Raw genomic sequence first — 15,199 nt, 5'->3', positions numbered from 1 at the left:
CGGAGAAACCCCATCTCTACTAAAAATACAAAATTAGTCAGGCTTGGTGGAGCATGCCTATATTCCTAGCTACTTGGGAGGCTGAGGCAGGAAAATTGCTTGAACCTGAGAGGCAGAGGTTATGGTGAGCCGAGATCGTGCCTCTGCACTCCAGCCTGGGCGACAAGAGCAAAAAACCCTCCATCTCGGGGAAAAAAAAAAAAAAAAAAAAAAAGACAAAAGACACACACACACAAAAAAAGGTGTGTGTCATAAAAGAAATTACCATGAGTAGGGCCTTACTTAGGGGAACAGATTCTGGAGAAATCTGAGAAATCCTCAGCCACTGGCCATCTCAGAGACTGGCCATGTCAGGCATCTGTAGGTAGGACTATATCTTCAAGTGTAGGAGTCACAGAGTGACTCAGAGTACTGTGTGACATGGGATCTGATTTTATTTTCTATGGAAAATTCTAGCACTATGCAATTAATGGAATTGAAGAAAGTAAAGTTGAAGTCAGTGAAACCATTATATTTGACCATATTAAGAATACAATTAAATAACTTACACCATTTGCTTCTCTGACGATTATTCATATCTAAGACAATCTCTGTATTAAAATCCTACGTAGACATATGTTCCCACAATAAGTCAGGCATGAACAGAAGGACTGTCAAATGTGACTTGAAAGGGGGTGGACTTCTTGCTCTTGAAAACTACAGCCTTGTAGTCACTAACTTATTAATCACACTGTAATAAGATGGAGAAAAAAACAATGGAATTCACCAACATTTCCTTCACGAGAGTCTGCCTGCATGAAAATGTTTGATAAGGCTATTTATGACAGAAGGTGAGACTTTGAAGAGCTTTCGTTTGGGTAGAATGAATCTGTGCCTCATCTACACTGGAAAGGGAGGAATATGGAGGGAATATGTATGTGTGTGCATGTGTGTAAGTGCATGAGAGAGTGAGAGAATGTGTGTGTGTCTTTGTGTGTGTGTAAGAGAAAGGAGTCAGCTTGGTCTATGTGTGTGCATGTATGTAAGGGCATGAAAGCGACACACAGAGTGTGTGTGTGTGTATGTGTGTTTGTGTGTAAGAGAAAGGAGTCAGCTTGGTCTAAAGAGTAACTCCAATTTGTACATTTTCCCTTTCTCCCAATCATCAATAAGGTTATTGAAGGGGTGTGTATGTGTGTGTGTGTATAAGAGAAAGGAGTCAGCTTGGTCTAAAGGGTAACTCCAACCTGTACATTTTCCATTTCTCCCAATCATCAATAAGGTTACTGCAGTTACAAAATCCTGACTTTAAAAGATTTTTTGTTTTGTTTTCTTTTATTCATTGAAGGCACTGAGCTTGAAGGCCAGATTGGCCCAAGCAGAAATGTCTCTCTGAGCTGACATGAGATAAGAGGCAAAGAAAGAGGAGAAAGCTTTTATAAGAATAGGGAGGGCTTTTGTCTAAAAAATTGGAGTTTGATCCAAGTTTAATTAGGCCTCCAGGCTGGGGGCTTCATGTGACATGTGTGCAACTGTAAGTGATATTATTCTTTGAAAGAAACTGGAAGAATGGAGAAAGGCTCCAATCTCTATTCCACCACATACAAGCAATTCCAGGCAATTCAGCTAATCTTTCTGGGGCCTTATTTCACCTATAGGTTGGAGATAATAACAAGAACCTTGTAGGTTATTTTAGTTCAAGTGAGAGGTTGTGAGTTAAATAATCTTGTATTGATGCCTAATAGATTCTTTTCCCTTCCTCCTCCATTGTATCTTCTCTTCTCCTGGACTTAAGTCTCTAACTTAAATGCAAACAATTCTATTAATTTAAGTGAACCTATCAACTAGTGCCAGGTATAACCTAGGGTCCAAAAACTTAATAGTTACCTGGGAACAGTTTTTAGGGTAGCTAGAAAGAAAAAACAAATTCAAGGAATGAACAGGGATTCATTCTGAAGAAGTTCACTTAGAGAACACAGGCCATTCAGGAAGCTACAAACAGGTAGGGATATAAAGTTTAAGTCAGACAGGGGACAAAGATAAAGATGGAGAAGTAGTCTTGGAGGACTTGTATACTATTCTAAGACTTTATGTTTTCTTCTAAAGAAGCCATTAAAAATCTTCTAAGTGAGGAAGTCACACCGTCAGATTTGCTTTTCAAAAAGATTACTCTGGGAATAGTATAAAGGCGGATCAGAAAAGTAAAGACCAGTTAAGAGGTTGATGACCGGATAAGGAGAAAATCCTAGGCAGTCCCTAAAGGGGAAGGAGAAGCTTCAGAAAGTTAGGAGGAAAAACTCTCAGGAGCAAAGAAAAAGGAAATGTCAAAGGAAAATACTGTAATGGATTGAATGTTTGTGTCTCTCCAATATTCATATGCTGAAATCTAATCCCCAGTGTCATGGTATTTGGAGGGAAAACCCTTGGGAAGTAATTAGGTCAGGAGAATGGAGCCCTCATGAATGAGATTAGTGCCGTTATAAGAAGAGGCCAGAGGTTGCTCTCTTTCTACCATGTGGATACACGCCACGTGGGCAATCTGCAACCCTGAAGATGCCCTCACCAGAACCTGACCATGCTGACACCCTGATCTCAGATTTCCAGCTTCCAGCACTGTGAGAAATAAATGTATGTTGTTTAAGTCATCAGTTTATGGTATTTTGTTATAGCAACTTGAGCTAAGACAAATATCAGGCTTTGCCATTGATATTCAGTACAGACCATATATACCCACAAGTTTGCGCTAGGATAATTTTCATTCCAAACACATATTTCAGCAACACAAGACTAAAGAGGGTATTAAAGAATGCTAGTGAGGAAGCTTTTGTCTGGGAAGTTGTTTGAACAAAGTTACAGGACAATTTTTGCAAGTAGTTTTTAAAAAATGTTATAATTATGTATTTTATTTACATACTCTTGCTATAATTTTGGGAATCAATTTTATTTCCCTGGGGGGACTATAGGAGAGCATCTGTGTTTCCATCATATACTGTCAACCTTAGGATATAACAGTCTTTGTTTCTTTACCTTTGTCAATTACTGCATACGGTATTCCTTAGAGAAAACAAGGAGTTTGAACAGATTATCTTTAGTGTTTACCCAGCTCTAACATTCATTTATTCTCTGATTTCTGAAATTGTACTATCTGGGTTGGGTGTTGGCTTTAAGGTTGTTCATTATAGTTAACCTGGATGGGGTCAGCTACTTTTGAGAGGGAATTCTTAAACTGACCAGTTACTTGTCAAGGATCCTATCCAATACCATGATCCTGGAATTCTGTGAGTTTAGCTCAATTGTTCATCAGGGGTACGTGTTTTCTATTTGAGATTGAGATATTCTCAGAAATAAAGCTATTAATAAATAGAAAGTTTTGGAGTATATTTACACTCACTCTGCTTATCTCCACTCCTGCCTCTACCATATTCCCATCCAATACTTTGCCAGTTGACTTACCAATTTATTCTTAATTTCTGTAACTGTCACCTTCAGTCAAATTCTCATGTGTGTGTTTCTAGATTCATATAATGGTCTACTATTGGATCTCCTTGGATTAACTTTTCTCATCACAGTCCTACTTATAAAGTCAGAATAATCTTCCTTAAACCCTGGTTTTATTGTTTCACTCTTTCAAAAACCTGCTGCACAACTCTCTCCTACTTATTGTATTAATGTTACATTCTTGTGTTCACATAGGCCTTTTTTCGCTGGCTTTTCAATACCTATCTCTTTTATTTACATCTAAGACTATCCCGTCCAAGACAGCTCATCTTAGCCAATCTTTCCGCCTGGAAACAATTTGCTGGCTTCTACCTCTATGACTTTTCTAATGTCATTTTTATATTTGTGTCCAGGCCTTTCTATAACTATCTAGAAAATTCCTGACATTTACAGGCACTCAACAAATATTTGTGAGCAAATAACCAATAAGTATGCTTGTTTTCTATCAGACAAGAATATTTATTTCCAAATGAGATTCAAGATACTGGCCTGGGTGTGGCTCCCTACATGTAATCACCCCTGTCTATCTCTTGTTCTCAGTCTTTTGCTTTCAAACTCTCATTTTTTAAAAGAGTATTAGGAACTAACATTGCCAAAATTTAGTGATTGTCAAGCAGCTCATGGTGTCTTACCGAAGAGAAATATTAACATTAAAATAAAAATGACAAGTATTATGATATATCATTCATATGTAATGATCTTTACAAAATAAGATAAAATTTTAAAAGAATCCATCAATACACCAGTATGACGTCTGGGAGAAACAGATGAATGTACAAAGGTGCGTCTGATACAAACATCCCCAGAAAAATGAGCATAAGTTCGTATTATGAATATTTTTTACTCTAAAAGTGTTCACTGACCTCCCTGAAGTCACCAAGGACTCCAAGTCAAGAATACTTTCCTGAATGAAGAAAAGACGACAATGATTTTAATCAACACTGCCCCAGAATCTTTTATTCAGATCCCTATCTCTGCTTTCTTCTTCTTCTTCTTTTTTTTTTAACTTTCTCATAAATCTCTGCTTAGCATTTATCTCTCTCTCACTGTGAGATACCTAAGGGTTAAGAAGTAATGCCAACGAGACATTTGTTCCAGTTGAAGACAGGTTAAGAAAAAACATACAGTTGGGTGTGGTGGCTCACGCCTGTAATCCCAGCCCTTTGGGAGCCCGAGGCAGGTGGATGACCTCAGGTCAGGAGTTTGAGACCAGCCTGGCCAACATGATGAACTCCGTCTCTACTAAAAAAAATACGAAAAATTAGCTAGGCATGGTGGCGGGCGCCTGTAATCCCAGCTACTTAGGAGGCTGAGGCAGAAGGATCACTTGAACCCAGGAGGCGGAGGTTACAGTGAGCCGAGAATGTGTCACTGCACTCCAGCCTGGGCAATAAGAGCAAAACTCTGTCCCAAAACAAAAAGAAAAAAAAGAAAAGAAAAAATACACAAAATATTTCCCCAAAAGACTAGGCTCTTTTAAACAAGCTATGAATAGAGTCTCAGAAAGGTAATTTCTTATGTCCAATTTTTAATCTCATTACTTGCATTACAAGCAACACATATGAGTGATAAGCTATGTTGGCCTACTGGTAAACGTACATTTCTTAACTGTGTATGCATTATAGAGAACAAATTTCAGAACTCAAGAGTATATCAGGTATGTTTGGCTTATCCAGTTGTATATGAACTGGCTCCATACAAATAAAGATAAATTAGTTTTAAAATTTTACAAGAATATCTATGGAGATTTAGATTTGGTTAAGAAAGCTATTATACACATGGAAGAATCCACAACCTGTAAGAGCTCTTCATGGGAAATAGTGTGATAGATCAGAAACAGCATGAACTTTTGAGTCACTCAGAACTTGAATTCCAGCCTTGCCATTGTTCTAGTTGTGTTATCCGAAATAAGCCATTTAAAAGACCTGAGCACATTGTATACATTGAGAATTACAGGGTTATTATGAGAAATGTATAAGAAATGTAAAGTCCCAAGGGCTGTACCTGACATATAGTAGGTATTCAATCAATAGTAAGTGTACTGAACCACTTTGCAGAGTTGTTTAAATAAGTTAATTTTCAGTAAGGTCATTAATATGTGAGAGTTTCCTTCCTTTTTCACAGATTCTCAATCCTAAAACAATTACTATTTTTGTGTCATCATCATCAACCCTCAAATATTAAACAGTTCTGAGCCCAATGTGAGTGAACAACCTATGATTTAGAATAGCTTTTAGGCCAGGCACAGTGGCTTACGCCTGTAATCCCAGCACTTTGGGAGGCTGATGCGGGCAGATCACCTGAGGTCAGGAGTTCGAGACCAGCCTAGATAACATGGCAAAACTCCATCTCTACTAAAAATATAAAAATTAGCCAGGTGTGGTGGCACATGTCTGTAGTTCCAGCTTCTTGGGAGGCTGAGGCAGGAGAATCAATTGAACCCTGGAGGTGGAGGAGATGGCGCTACTGCACTCTAGCCTGGGCAACAGAGTGAGACTCTGTCTCAAAAACAAACAACAAAAAATAGAATAGCTTTTACAAGACCACACCAAATATGAAAAGTCAACTATGTAGGAAGAATATGTATTGGTCATTGGTTAATGACAGAGCATCACTTATACTGAGGTTACTGGGAAGATCATTCCAAACATTTTCCAAAGAATGTTCCAATCAATATTGTCCCTATAAGATTCTCCTTACTAATGATGTTTTGTGGTCAAACAAGCTTGGGAAATATTGTATATGCAGCCTTTTTACAGTGATTTTTTTTTTTTTTTTTTTTTTTTTTTGAGACGGAGTCTCTCACTGTCGCCCAGGCTGGAGTGCAGTGGCGTGATCTCCGCTCACTACAAGTTCTGCCTCCCAGGTTCACGCCATTCTCCTGCCTCAGCCCCCCAAGTAGCTGGCACTACAGGCACCCGCCACCACGCCCAGCTAATTTTTTTGTATTTTAAGTAGAGACGGGGTTTCACCGTGTTTGCCAGGATGGTCTCAATCTCCTGATCTGTGATCTGCCCGCCTTGGCCTCCCAAAGTGCTGGGATTGCAGGCGTGAACCATTTCACACAAAAGTGTAGAAATCACTTTTACAGTGATTTCTAATGGACATGAACCTACCAAAAGCTAGAAGGTCCACAGCAAAATGACATATTTAATTTTATTAGCAAGCATTATCTAAACCTGTTGAATTTTAGAATGCTTTTTTCATACAACAACTATCACCTCTTGAAGGATACCTGGAATAGGTTTTCCTACACCTATACCTACATGTCAGGTAAGTCTGAAACATTAACAAATACATGTGTTTAGTAGGTTCCCATATGTTTGAAATCTCCACTAAGGACATTTTATTTCTCTTCCTCCTGACTTTGTATGCTATTGAGAAATGGTCAGAGAGTAATCTTCCTCCCTCCCTTTCTTCTTTTCTTTCTCTCATTTTTTTCTCCCTAAAAGAGAATAGTCAAAAAATCCATACATATTTATTGAGCCTCTCTGATGTGCTAGTTGCTGTGAAATACAAGAACATGAAAGATTCAACAGCCTGGACCCAGGAAGGAGCCATAATAACCTGCTGAGAAAATCAGACACATGATCGGCTGCTGCCTAGAGACAGTGTAAGGTAGAATATAAATCATTCAGTCTGGGAGTGCTACTGTAGTCTGAGCAGGGAGAGGGAGGTAGGGACTGTAGCTCAGTGTGCTGGGTTTCAGGAAGAAGGTGAACTTGGATGTAGGTCTTCAAGGAAGACTGGTTTGAATGGCTGTGGGAGGAGGGAGTCAGCTGGCATTGTTTTCAGGTATAAGAATGTCTACAGCCTGAATAAAGGTTGAATGTGTGGGCAGTAAATGGGCTGGGTGGAGTAGGCACATTCCAGGGAGGAGAAGGGAAATAGAGTTGAACACTTAAATGTGTGGTCTTGAGCTAATGGATATTGTGGGAATTGGATAAGTGCACTGGTAGCCTAAGAGGATAGAATGGAGAAGATAGAAAGATGGAGACTAAGGAGCTATTGTGGTAGTCCAGATGCAGTGACAAGCAAAGAGTTGTGGAGGTATCCACTTTAGTGGTCTATGATGACAGTTACAAGCAATAGAAAGAGTATGACATTGGGAACAGAAGTTCAAATGCTGGCTCTTCATCTTAGCAACCACGTGGCAAATTTGGGCAAATTAATTTCTCTGTACCTCAGTTTTCTTTTTTGTAAAATAGGGCTAAAAATACATTCCCTAGAAGGTGGCCTTCAGGCCATTTTCCCACACTTTATTTGAATGTTAAAATTAACTTTAATCTAAAAATCACATATTCATATCCCTATCTTTTTTGGGGGTTCAGTTCAACTTAAATGTGTTATTTGTTAAAAACTTGTATTTATCATCTATTACATGTAACATATAAGAGCTGCTTTTAATAGCAATTCATCTTCTCCCTATCTTTTTTTAAAATACAGTCAAAATTCACAAAACAATCTTGTATTTTTGATACTAGTAGTGGTATCACTACTACTATAGGTACAAGGGCTCTTGTACCTCTCTGAAAAGTAATATAATTAGCAACAGTATTGATGGTATCTGCTACTTTAGATTATTTAAACTGTAGTCATTAAGGTAAGCAAGAGGAAGAAGGCATGTCATTTATGTGTTTTTCATCCTGAAGATGAGCTTTTGGAAGCATATGTTATTCTACAGCAATCTGGATAGGTCTTGCCATGCCCTGATCTTGCAAGCCCAAATTTTATTTTGAATACTCTAGCTTTACACTTAAATGATAGCTCCTTGATGAAAGAAAAACAATTGCCTAACAATTTTCTTCCAATTGTTTGAAAACATAATAGGTGTACATACACCTACACACACACACACACACACACATAATCTCTAGGGCATATTTACTAGATAGTATTATTTAATGTGTAGACATTTTAAATTATGATAATTAAGATAAAAATATGAGTAGCAGGTTTTTGATTTCAGACAAATTTGAGATTTACTAAAATTAATTATTGTATACGTGTCCTTCAGATGACTTCATATTTTCATTATATATCTTCACTCTTGAAGTATAACTCTTGAATTGTTGAATTAAGTTTTATGAATTAAGTTTTTTTTGACCAGGCACGGTAGCTCACGCCTGTAATCCCAGCACTTTGGGAGGCCGAGGTGGATGGATCACTTGAGGCCAGGAATTTCAGACCAGCCTGGCCATCATAGCAAAACTCCGTCTCTGCTAAATCTAATCTTGTGCCTCAGGTGAGGCACAAGACTCACTTGAACCTGGGAGGTAGAGGTTGCAGTGGCTCAAGTCGTGCCACTGCACTCCAGCCTTGGGGACAGAGTGAGATTCTGTCTCAGAAAAAAATTGTTTTTCCATTATTACCAACAACACTATTCACAATTCATCCACTATTTCACTAGGAATTATTGATTCAGTTTACATAAACTTTTGCTACAAATTTATTCAATGAAGAAGCTTCTGGATATTTAGGTTCTACATGCTAATTTCAATCAGTATATTTTGTTTTTCAAATTTGTTCTTGGTGACCCAATAATTATACCTGTCCACCTTGAAAGTGTCTTTCTTTATCACCTTCAAGGCCCCAGCTAACCAGACCTTTGACAGCAAGTAGAATTTGAGAATTTCAACTTCTGTGAAGACCACCATCTTCTTCTGAAGCCCCAGACTCCACTCATACAGGGTTTTGGGGAAGATTAAATGAAATGAAGCAGCGGCTTACAAAGTTTATTGACAGTAAACTACAGTAAAATTTATATTTTATACTATGACCTGGTAGATTTGTTTAAAGTAAGAGGTGCTCACTTTTGAAGACATGTGGATACTGACTTTCAGTAATATATATAAAAAAGTACAAAAAGGTTTTATACCTATATTTATTTTTAAAAGGTAGAGAAGAGCAGTGGACTCTTATTTAAAGAAACTCTTGTGTTTTATAAATAATAGTCATGGCAAAATTTGTTTATAGTCTTTAACAAACCATGCATTTCAATATAAATTAAACCAATAAAAATGATACATATACAATATAAAGGAAATGTATATATCGGAACAGTATATACCATACACACAAGAGTAATTATATATTCAATCCAATACAGAGAATTGAAACATAACTTAACATGAAATAATATTTATCCTTACTATGTATGATTCACTCTGATGTTTTCTATTTTATTTAATTTTTAAAATATTAATTGTGACCCACTAAATTGATTTTGAAATCTACCAATTGGTTTGAAAACACTGAGGTAAGAAATTACCTTGCTTAATAAATGTTAGTTTTGTTTCCTTCTTCTCTCTTCCTCCCTTTTTATAATTAAAGAAAAAAAAATCCCTCTACTTCTCTACTTCACATGAGAGTAGAACACATAAAAAGATTTGCACTAACTACTGTGCATATTTTTTGAAGTCATTTCTCCATAATGTGTGAGTTTTCTCAGGGTACTACAAGTTTACCAACAGAACACATAAAGCAGCTGTCACACACTGAAATGCCTATAGGAGCCAGATAGACCATGTGAATGAATGAATGGCATGGTTGGTGGACACTCTGGGTGCAGTGGCTAGAACTGTAGAGGGTAGGAGTAGACCACTATATATTCTAAGCATTTCATTGGCAAATGAACTGAAGGACACCTTTCCATCTGGCCCTCATTTTCCTAGATCTTTCCTCCCTTCCTCTGTCAATCCTTCCTACATAGCCTATGTTCCCAAAGCACCTCTTGTATTAGAATAATAATTATTATGATATCTCTCCTTAATCAAGACCTTATACTAGATTTTTAATGCCTTTAAGTTCTCCCCCAAACTTCAGTTCATCTATTCGAAGTCCCTATAAAATCTACCTCCTTAAACCTGTTATCCCCTGTGGTTGACTGCCACCTCCATCTCTATCTTTTGTCAGCAAGTTTCCTCAGAGTCCCCTCTCTGCATACTTGTTCATGCTGGGTTATTTGTTTTTGCCACTTGGTCATCTAGACCTTTTTCCCTCTTTCCCTCCTTCTATTCAATTTCTGTCGTTCACTGCTGTACAAAGGAGGGGCAGGGAGGCCCTCCAGGGTGGAGGGAATCAGTCTTGATATAGCTGAGAGATTCAAGGTGATGAGTCCCAAAGTTGAAGAGAATCCATATACTTCATCTGTTTTCGTTTTACCTAGCAAGGAGCCTTTTCTGTAGACAAAGTTGGGAAACTAGAGGTTATGACATGATTCATCGTTGCCTACTTACACTTTAGCTTGATTCATCTCTTCTCAACAAATACTTGTTGAACCCCACCAGTAATACCAGAAGTTTGGTATTCTATGAGGTGCTCAACTTACAAAGCTTAGTTCAGAAGAATTCTGACTTCAAGGCTCCTACCATCTAGAGGCAAACAACTCACAAATGAACAAATGCAGTGATTTCAAAAGAAATTAAGGTGTGCTGTGGTAGAGGCATGCACAGATCAGAAAAGTTCAGAGGATCTAGCCAGGCTTCCTGGGGAGGATATCCATGCGCCCCTCCACCTACCTGGTAGTTCATGATCAGAGTTTGCAAGCTTGGCTGGGATAGAGGGAATAGTGTGTGGATCACAGAAAGAGTGGATCTGGTGACTCAGACATGGCAAGAACCAGCTCATGGCACTAGGCTGCAGGCACACCATACACAAAACAGTCTTTTCTTTCCCCAGTTCTCCAAATTCTCTAAAGTGGAAGCCTAGGAGTGAGGGTAAGAAGGAGGTAGGGAGCTACAGCCACTGGAGCAAAGGATGAAAGAATGGGCATGAGTCTCTAAAAGTGCAGAAACTCAACTGACTGGATGCTGAGACAATGTTTATAAAGGATTTTTGTTGTTGTTGTTGTTGTTTATACTTTAAGTTCTAGGGTACATGTGCACAATGTGCAGGTTTGTTACATATATACACATGTGCCATGTTGGTGTGCTGCACCCATTAACTCATCATTTACATTAGGTATATCTCCTAATGCTATCCCTCCCTCCTCCCCACTCCCCACAATAGGACCTGGTGTGTGATGTTCCCCTTCCTGTGTCCAAGTGATCTCATTGTTCAATTTCCACCTATGAGTGAGAACATGCGGTATTTGGTTTTCTGTTCTTGCGATAGTTTGCTGAGAATGATGGTTTCCAGCTGCATCCATGTCCCTACAAAGGTCATGAACTCATCCTTTTTATGGCTGCATAGTATTCCATGGTATATATGTGCCACATTTTCTTAATCCAGTCTGTCACTGATGGACATTTGGGTTGATTCCAAGTCTTTGCTATTGTGAAGCATGTGTCTTTATAGCAGCATGACTTATAATCCTTTGGGTATATCCCCAGTAATGGGATGGCTGGGTCAAATGATATTTCTAGTTGTAGATCCTTGAGGAATCGCCACACTGTTTTCCACAATGGTTGAACTAGTTTACAGTCCCACCAACAGTGTAAAAGTGTTCCTATTTCTCCACATCTTCTCCAGCACCTGTTGTTTCCTGATTTTTTAATGATAGCCATTCTAACTGGTGTGAGATGGTATCTCATTGTGGTTTTGATTTGCATTTCTCTGATGGCAAGTGATGGTGAGCATTTTTTCATGTGTCTATTGGCTGTATGAATGTCTTCTTTTGAGAAGTGTCTGTTCATATCCTTTGCCCACTTTTTGATGGGGGTGTTTGTTTTTTTCTTGTAAATTTGATTGAGTTCTTTATAGGTTCTGGATATTAGCTCTTTGTCAGATGAGTAGATTGCAAAAATTTTCTCCCATTCTGTAGTTGTTGTTACTTTAAGTTCTGGGATACATGTGCAGAACGTGTAGGTTTGTTACATAGGTATACATGTGCCATGGTGGTTTGCTGCACCTATCAACCTGTCATCTAGGTTTTAAGCCCCACATGCATTAGGTATGTGTCTTAATGTTCTCCCTCCCCTTGCTCCCCCACCCCCCACCAGGCCCCAGTGTGTGACGTTCCCCTCCCTGTGTCCATGTGTTCTCATTGTTCAACTCCCACTTATGAGTGAGTACATGCAGTGTTTCGTTTTCTGTTCCTGTGTTAGTTTGCTGAGAATGATGGCTTCCAGCTTCATCATGTGCAGCAAAGGACATAAATTCATTCTTGTTTATGGCTGCATAGTATTCCATGGTGTATATGTGCCACATTAAAAATGACTTTTTAAAGTGGCAACTGTGGGAGGCAAAGGAGAAAAAAACAGGAGCTGCCAGATAAGAGAGTGAAGAGAACTCAGCACTTTGAGAATTCTGTTACATTTTGCAGCTTGAATTCTTCACTTTTTGCTCCCATTATCTGCCTCTTTCTCCTCTCCATGAACTAGGCCCTGTGGGCCCCGGATCCTGCTCTCTCTGCAGGGCAAAGGATGGTTAGAAATGAATTCACTAAGGTGAGAAATCATTGCTGGTATAGTTCTCCTTCCCGGAAACCTGGCACTTAAATTTAACCTGTTTGGTTAGATCCAGCTCTGCTTCCCCCATTTCTTTTTAGAGAAACAAGGCTGGCAGATCCCTGTTCCTGTTAATCCTTGAGTGGACCAAATGCTGTGTTGTGCTGGGGCAGTGAGGGACCTTACAAACACTGAAATTTAAGAGAGCAGTTTTTGGAGTAAGGCAGTCCTTGTTTCCAAATCTGAGCTTTGTCACTGACTAACTAGCTTGAGACCTCATAAAAGCGAATTAACCTAGCTTGTTTTCTAATTTATAAAATGGAGAAAGCAGTATCTATATCATAGTATGGTTTTGAAAATTATTTAAATAGGACTATGTATGTAAAGCATGCCTGAAAAATAGCAAGTGGTCCCAAAGTCACTACGATGATGAATTTTATTTGCAGGCACCTAGAGTATGTTAGGATTTTTGGGATCTTTCCCAGCTCACATTGAAGCTTCACTCTTCTCCAACAGTCTGTTATCCAACACTGGGTAACTGAGATAGTCTTCTCAGCATTTATCAATGTGGTTAGGAACAGTGATCCTGGAAAGCATTCTCAAATTATTTATCTAAGTAAACAAGCAAACCTTTTTATCCCAGACATCCTAAATCTCTGTAGCTGGTCTTTGCTGATTTGGTCAGAATAGCTCAGATGGTAGGAAGGGCTTCCCGGGTGGAAAAAAAATAAATTAGCAGTCTGGAAAACAAAAGACCTCTGGCTTAAAAGAGTCTCTAAAACAGCCTGATCAGCCTGTGTATTTTGCCACATTATCTAGCATTAGCAGCGGACTGGGAAAAATCCAGGGTTCCTTGTAAAGATAGAGACTGGCAAATATTACGTTTGATGCATGAGAACCAAATCAGAAGTTAACTCTTTAAGTCATTAAATCACTAAACAGTCTATCACAATTATGTGTTTATTACTAGACTGAATTTCTCTGGGGCTGGGACCATATTGAATTCATTTTTTTGATCTTTGGTGCTAAACACTGGCTGTCATATACTAGGTATCCAGTAAATGTTTGTTGAATTGAACTGAAAAAGCATGAAATATTTCCTGTTAAGGCTTCTATTCTATAATATTTCCAAAGTTTCTAACGCATCTGAGAATCAATAACTGGACTGTTAGAGGAATACGAATATGGTCCAGGGAGCTACAAACTTCATGCTCTGAGATGTTACATGTTTAGTGTAACTTTTGTGCCAGGGGAGAGAAATCCCTAAGAGAGTGACTCTGTTCTCCATACCCACCCACTCCCAGTGTCCTATAGAGCCTTTCATTCTCCGGATGCCTATGATGACTATTACATTTATTTGTTGATATATCTATTGCCTTGTCTTCCTTATAGGTACAGAGTCCATACATCCTAATTGGCCTGGAACTTCCCAGGTCTATGTCTGTTATACCAGTGTAATTATGAATAGCATTGCCCTTCATTCTAAAAAGTGTTCTGGTTTGAATGCTAAATCATCTAGACACCCTACTTATGAGAGGGTTCACTGTACCTCATTTAGTTGCCCAACTCCCCTCCCCTTGGAAATCTGAGTACTACCCTCTACTGGGGGCTTTCCTCTATGGAGGCAGCTCTCTCAATCACAGCATTCAGGAGGTGTGAGCCCACTCCCAAAAGAACAGACAGCTGTCTACAGAGAGACTCTTGGTAGAAGACAAAAAAGTTTAAGTTTAAGTCTTCCCTTTAAACTTGGGTCTCTTTTGCACATAAGAAAAAAAGAATCTCTAATAACTGCGTCCCTAAATATACTGAAATCTAGAAGACATGCCCATTTGAAAACTCTAATCTAGTAATTAAAGCTTCTCAGGTTTAACTGCACCTTAATAATGTAGCTTATTTTGTCAAGATCAGTTAAGGCCCTGTAATGTGATTTGAAATAAATGGACAGACAGAAATTAAAATGTGCTGGACAAGGTAATCAGAAATCTCACTTCATTCAGTCAATAACAATGGCAATTCAGCGGGTTCCTTTTACTACTGGGATGTAATTGTGCTTGGCTTTAATTTCTTGTAATGATGGAACAAATTAAATTACTTCATACTTTTAGGAACATTTGGCTACATCATGTTTTGGCGCTTCCATAAACCCCACTGGAAATTAAATCAGCTCTGTGGTTGCTCATTCTCCCTCTTTAGTGCCATGTCTGCCTCCTGTCAGCAAAATGGTAATATTGTCTACCTTAATCCACCAGATGCAATTGAGTTAAAAGAAATTACCTCCCCCGCCTCTCTCCTTTCAAATCTCCCTATTTGTAGCTATGAAATTTTGGCATGCC

General features: G+C 38.6%; 1 protein-coding gene across 8 annotated transcripts in view; it reads right to left on the bottom strand.

Annotated features, from left to right (window-relative positions):
- PDE4D (phosphodiesterase 4D) overlaps positions 1 to 15,199 on the bottom strand; it is an 814,938-nt gene that overhangs the window by 68,394 nt on the left and 731,345 nt on the right. The gene's annotated exons all lie outside the window — the stretch shown is intronic.

This window comes from Chlorocebus sabaeus, chromosome 4, assembly GCF_047675955.1.
Source record: "Chlorocebus sabaeus isolate Y175 chromosome 4, mChlSab1.0.hap1, whole genome shotgun sequence".
NCBI classification, from domain to species: domain Eukaryota; kingdom Metazoa; phylum Chordata; class Mammalia; order Primates; family Cercopithecidae; genus Chlorocebus; species Chlorocebus sabaeus.
Note: the sequence above shows the minus strand (reverse complement) of the source record. Positions and strands in the feature narration are given on the sequence as shown.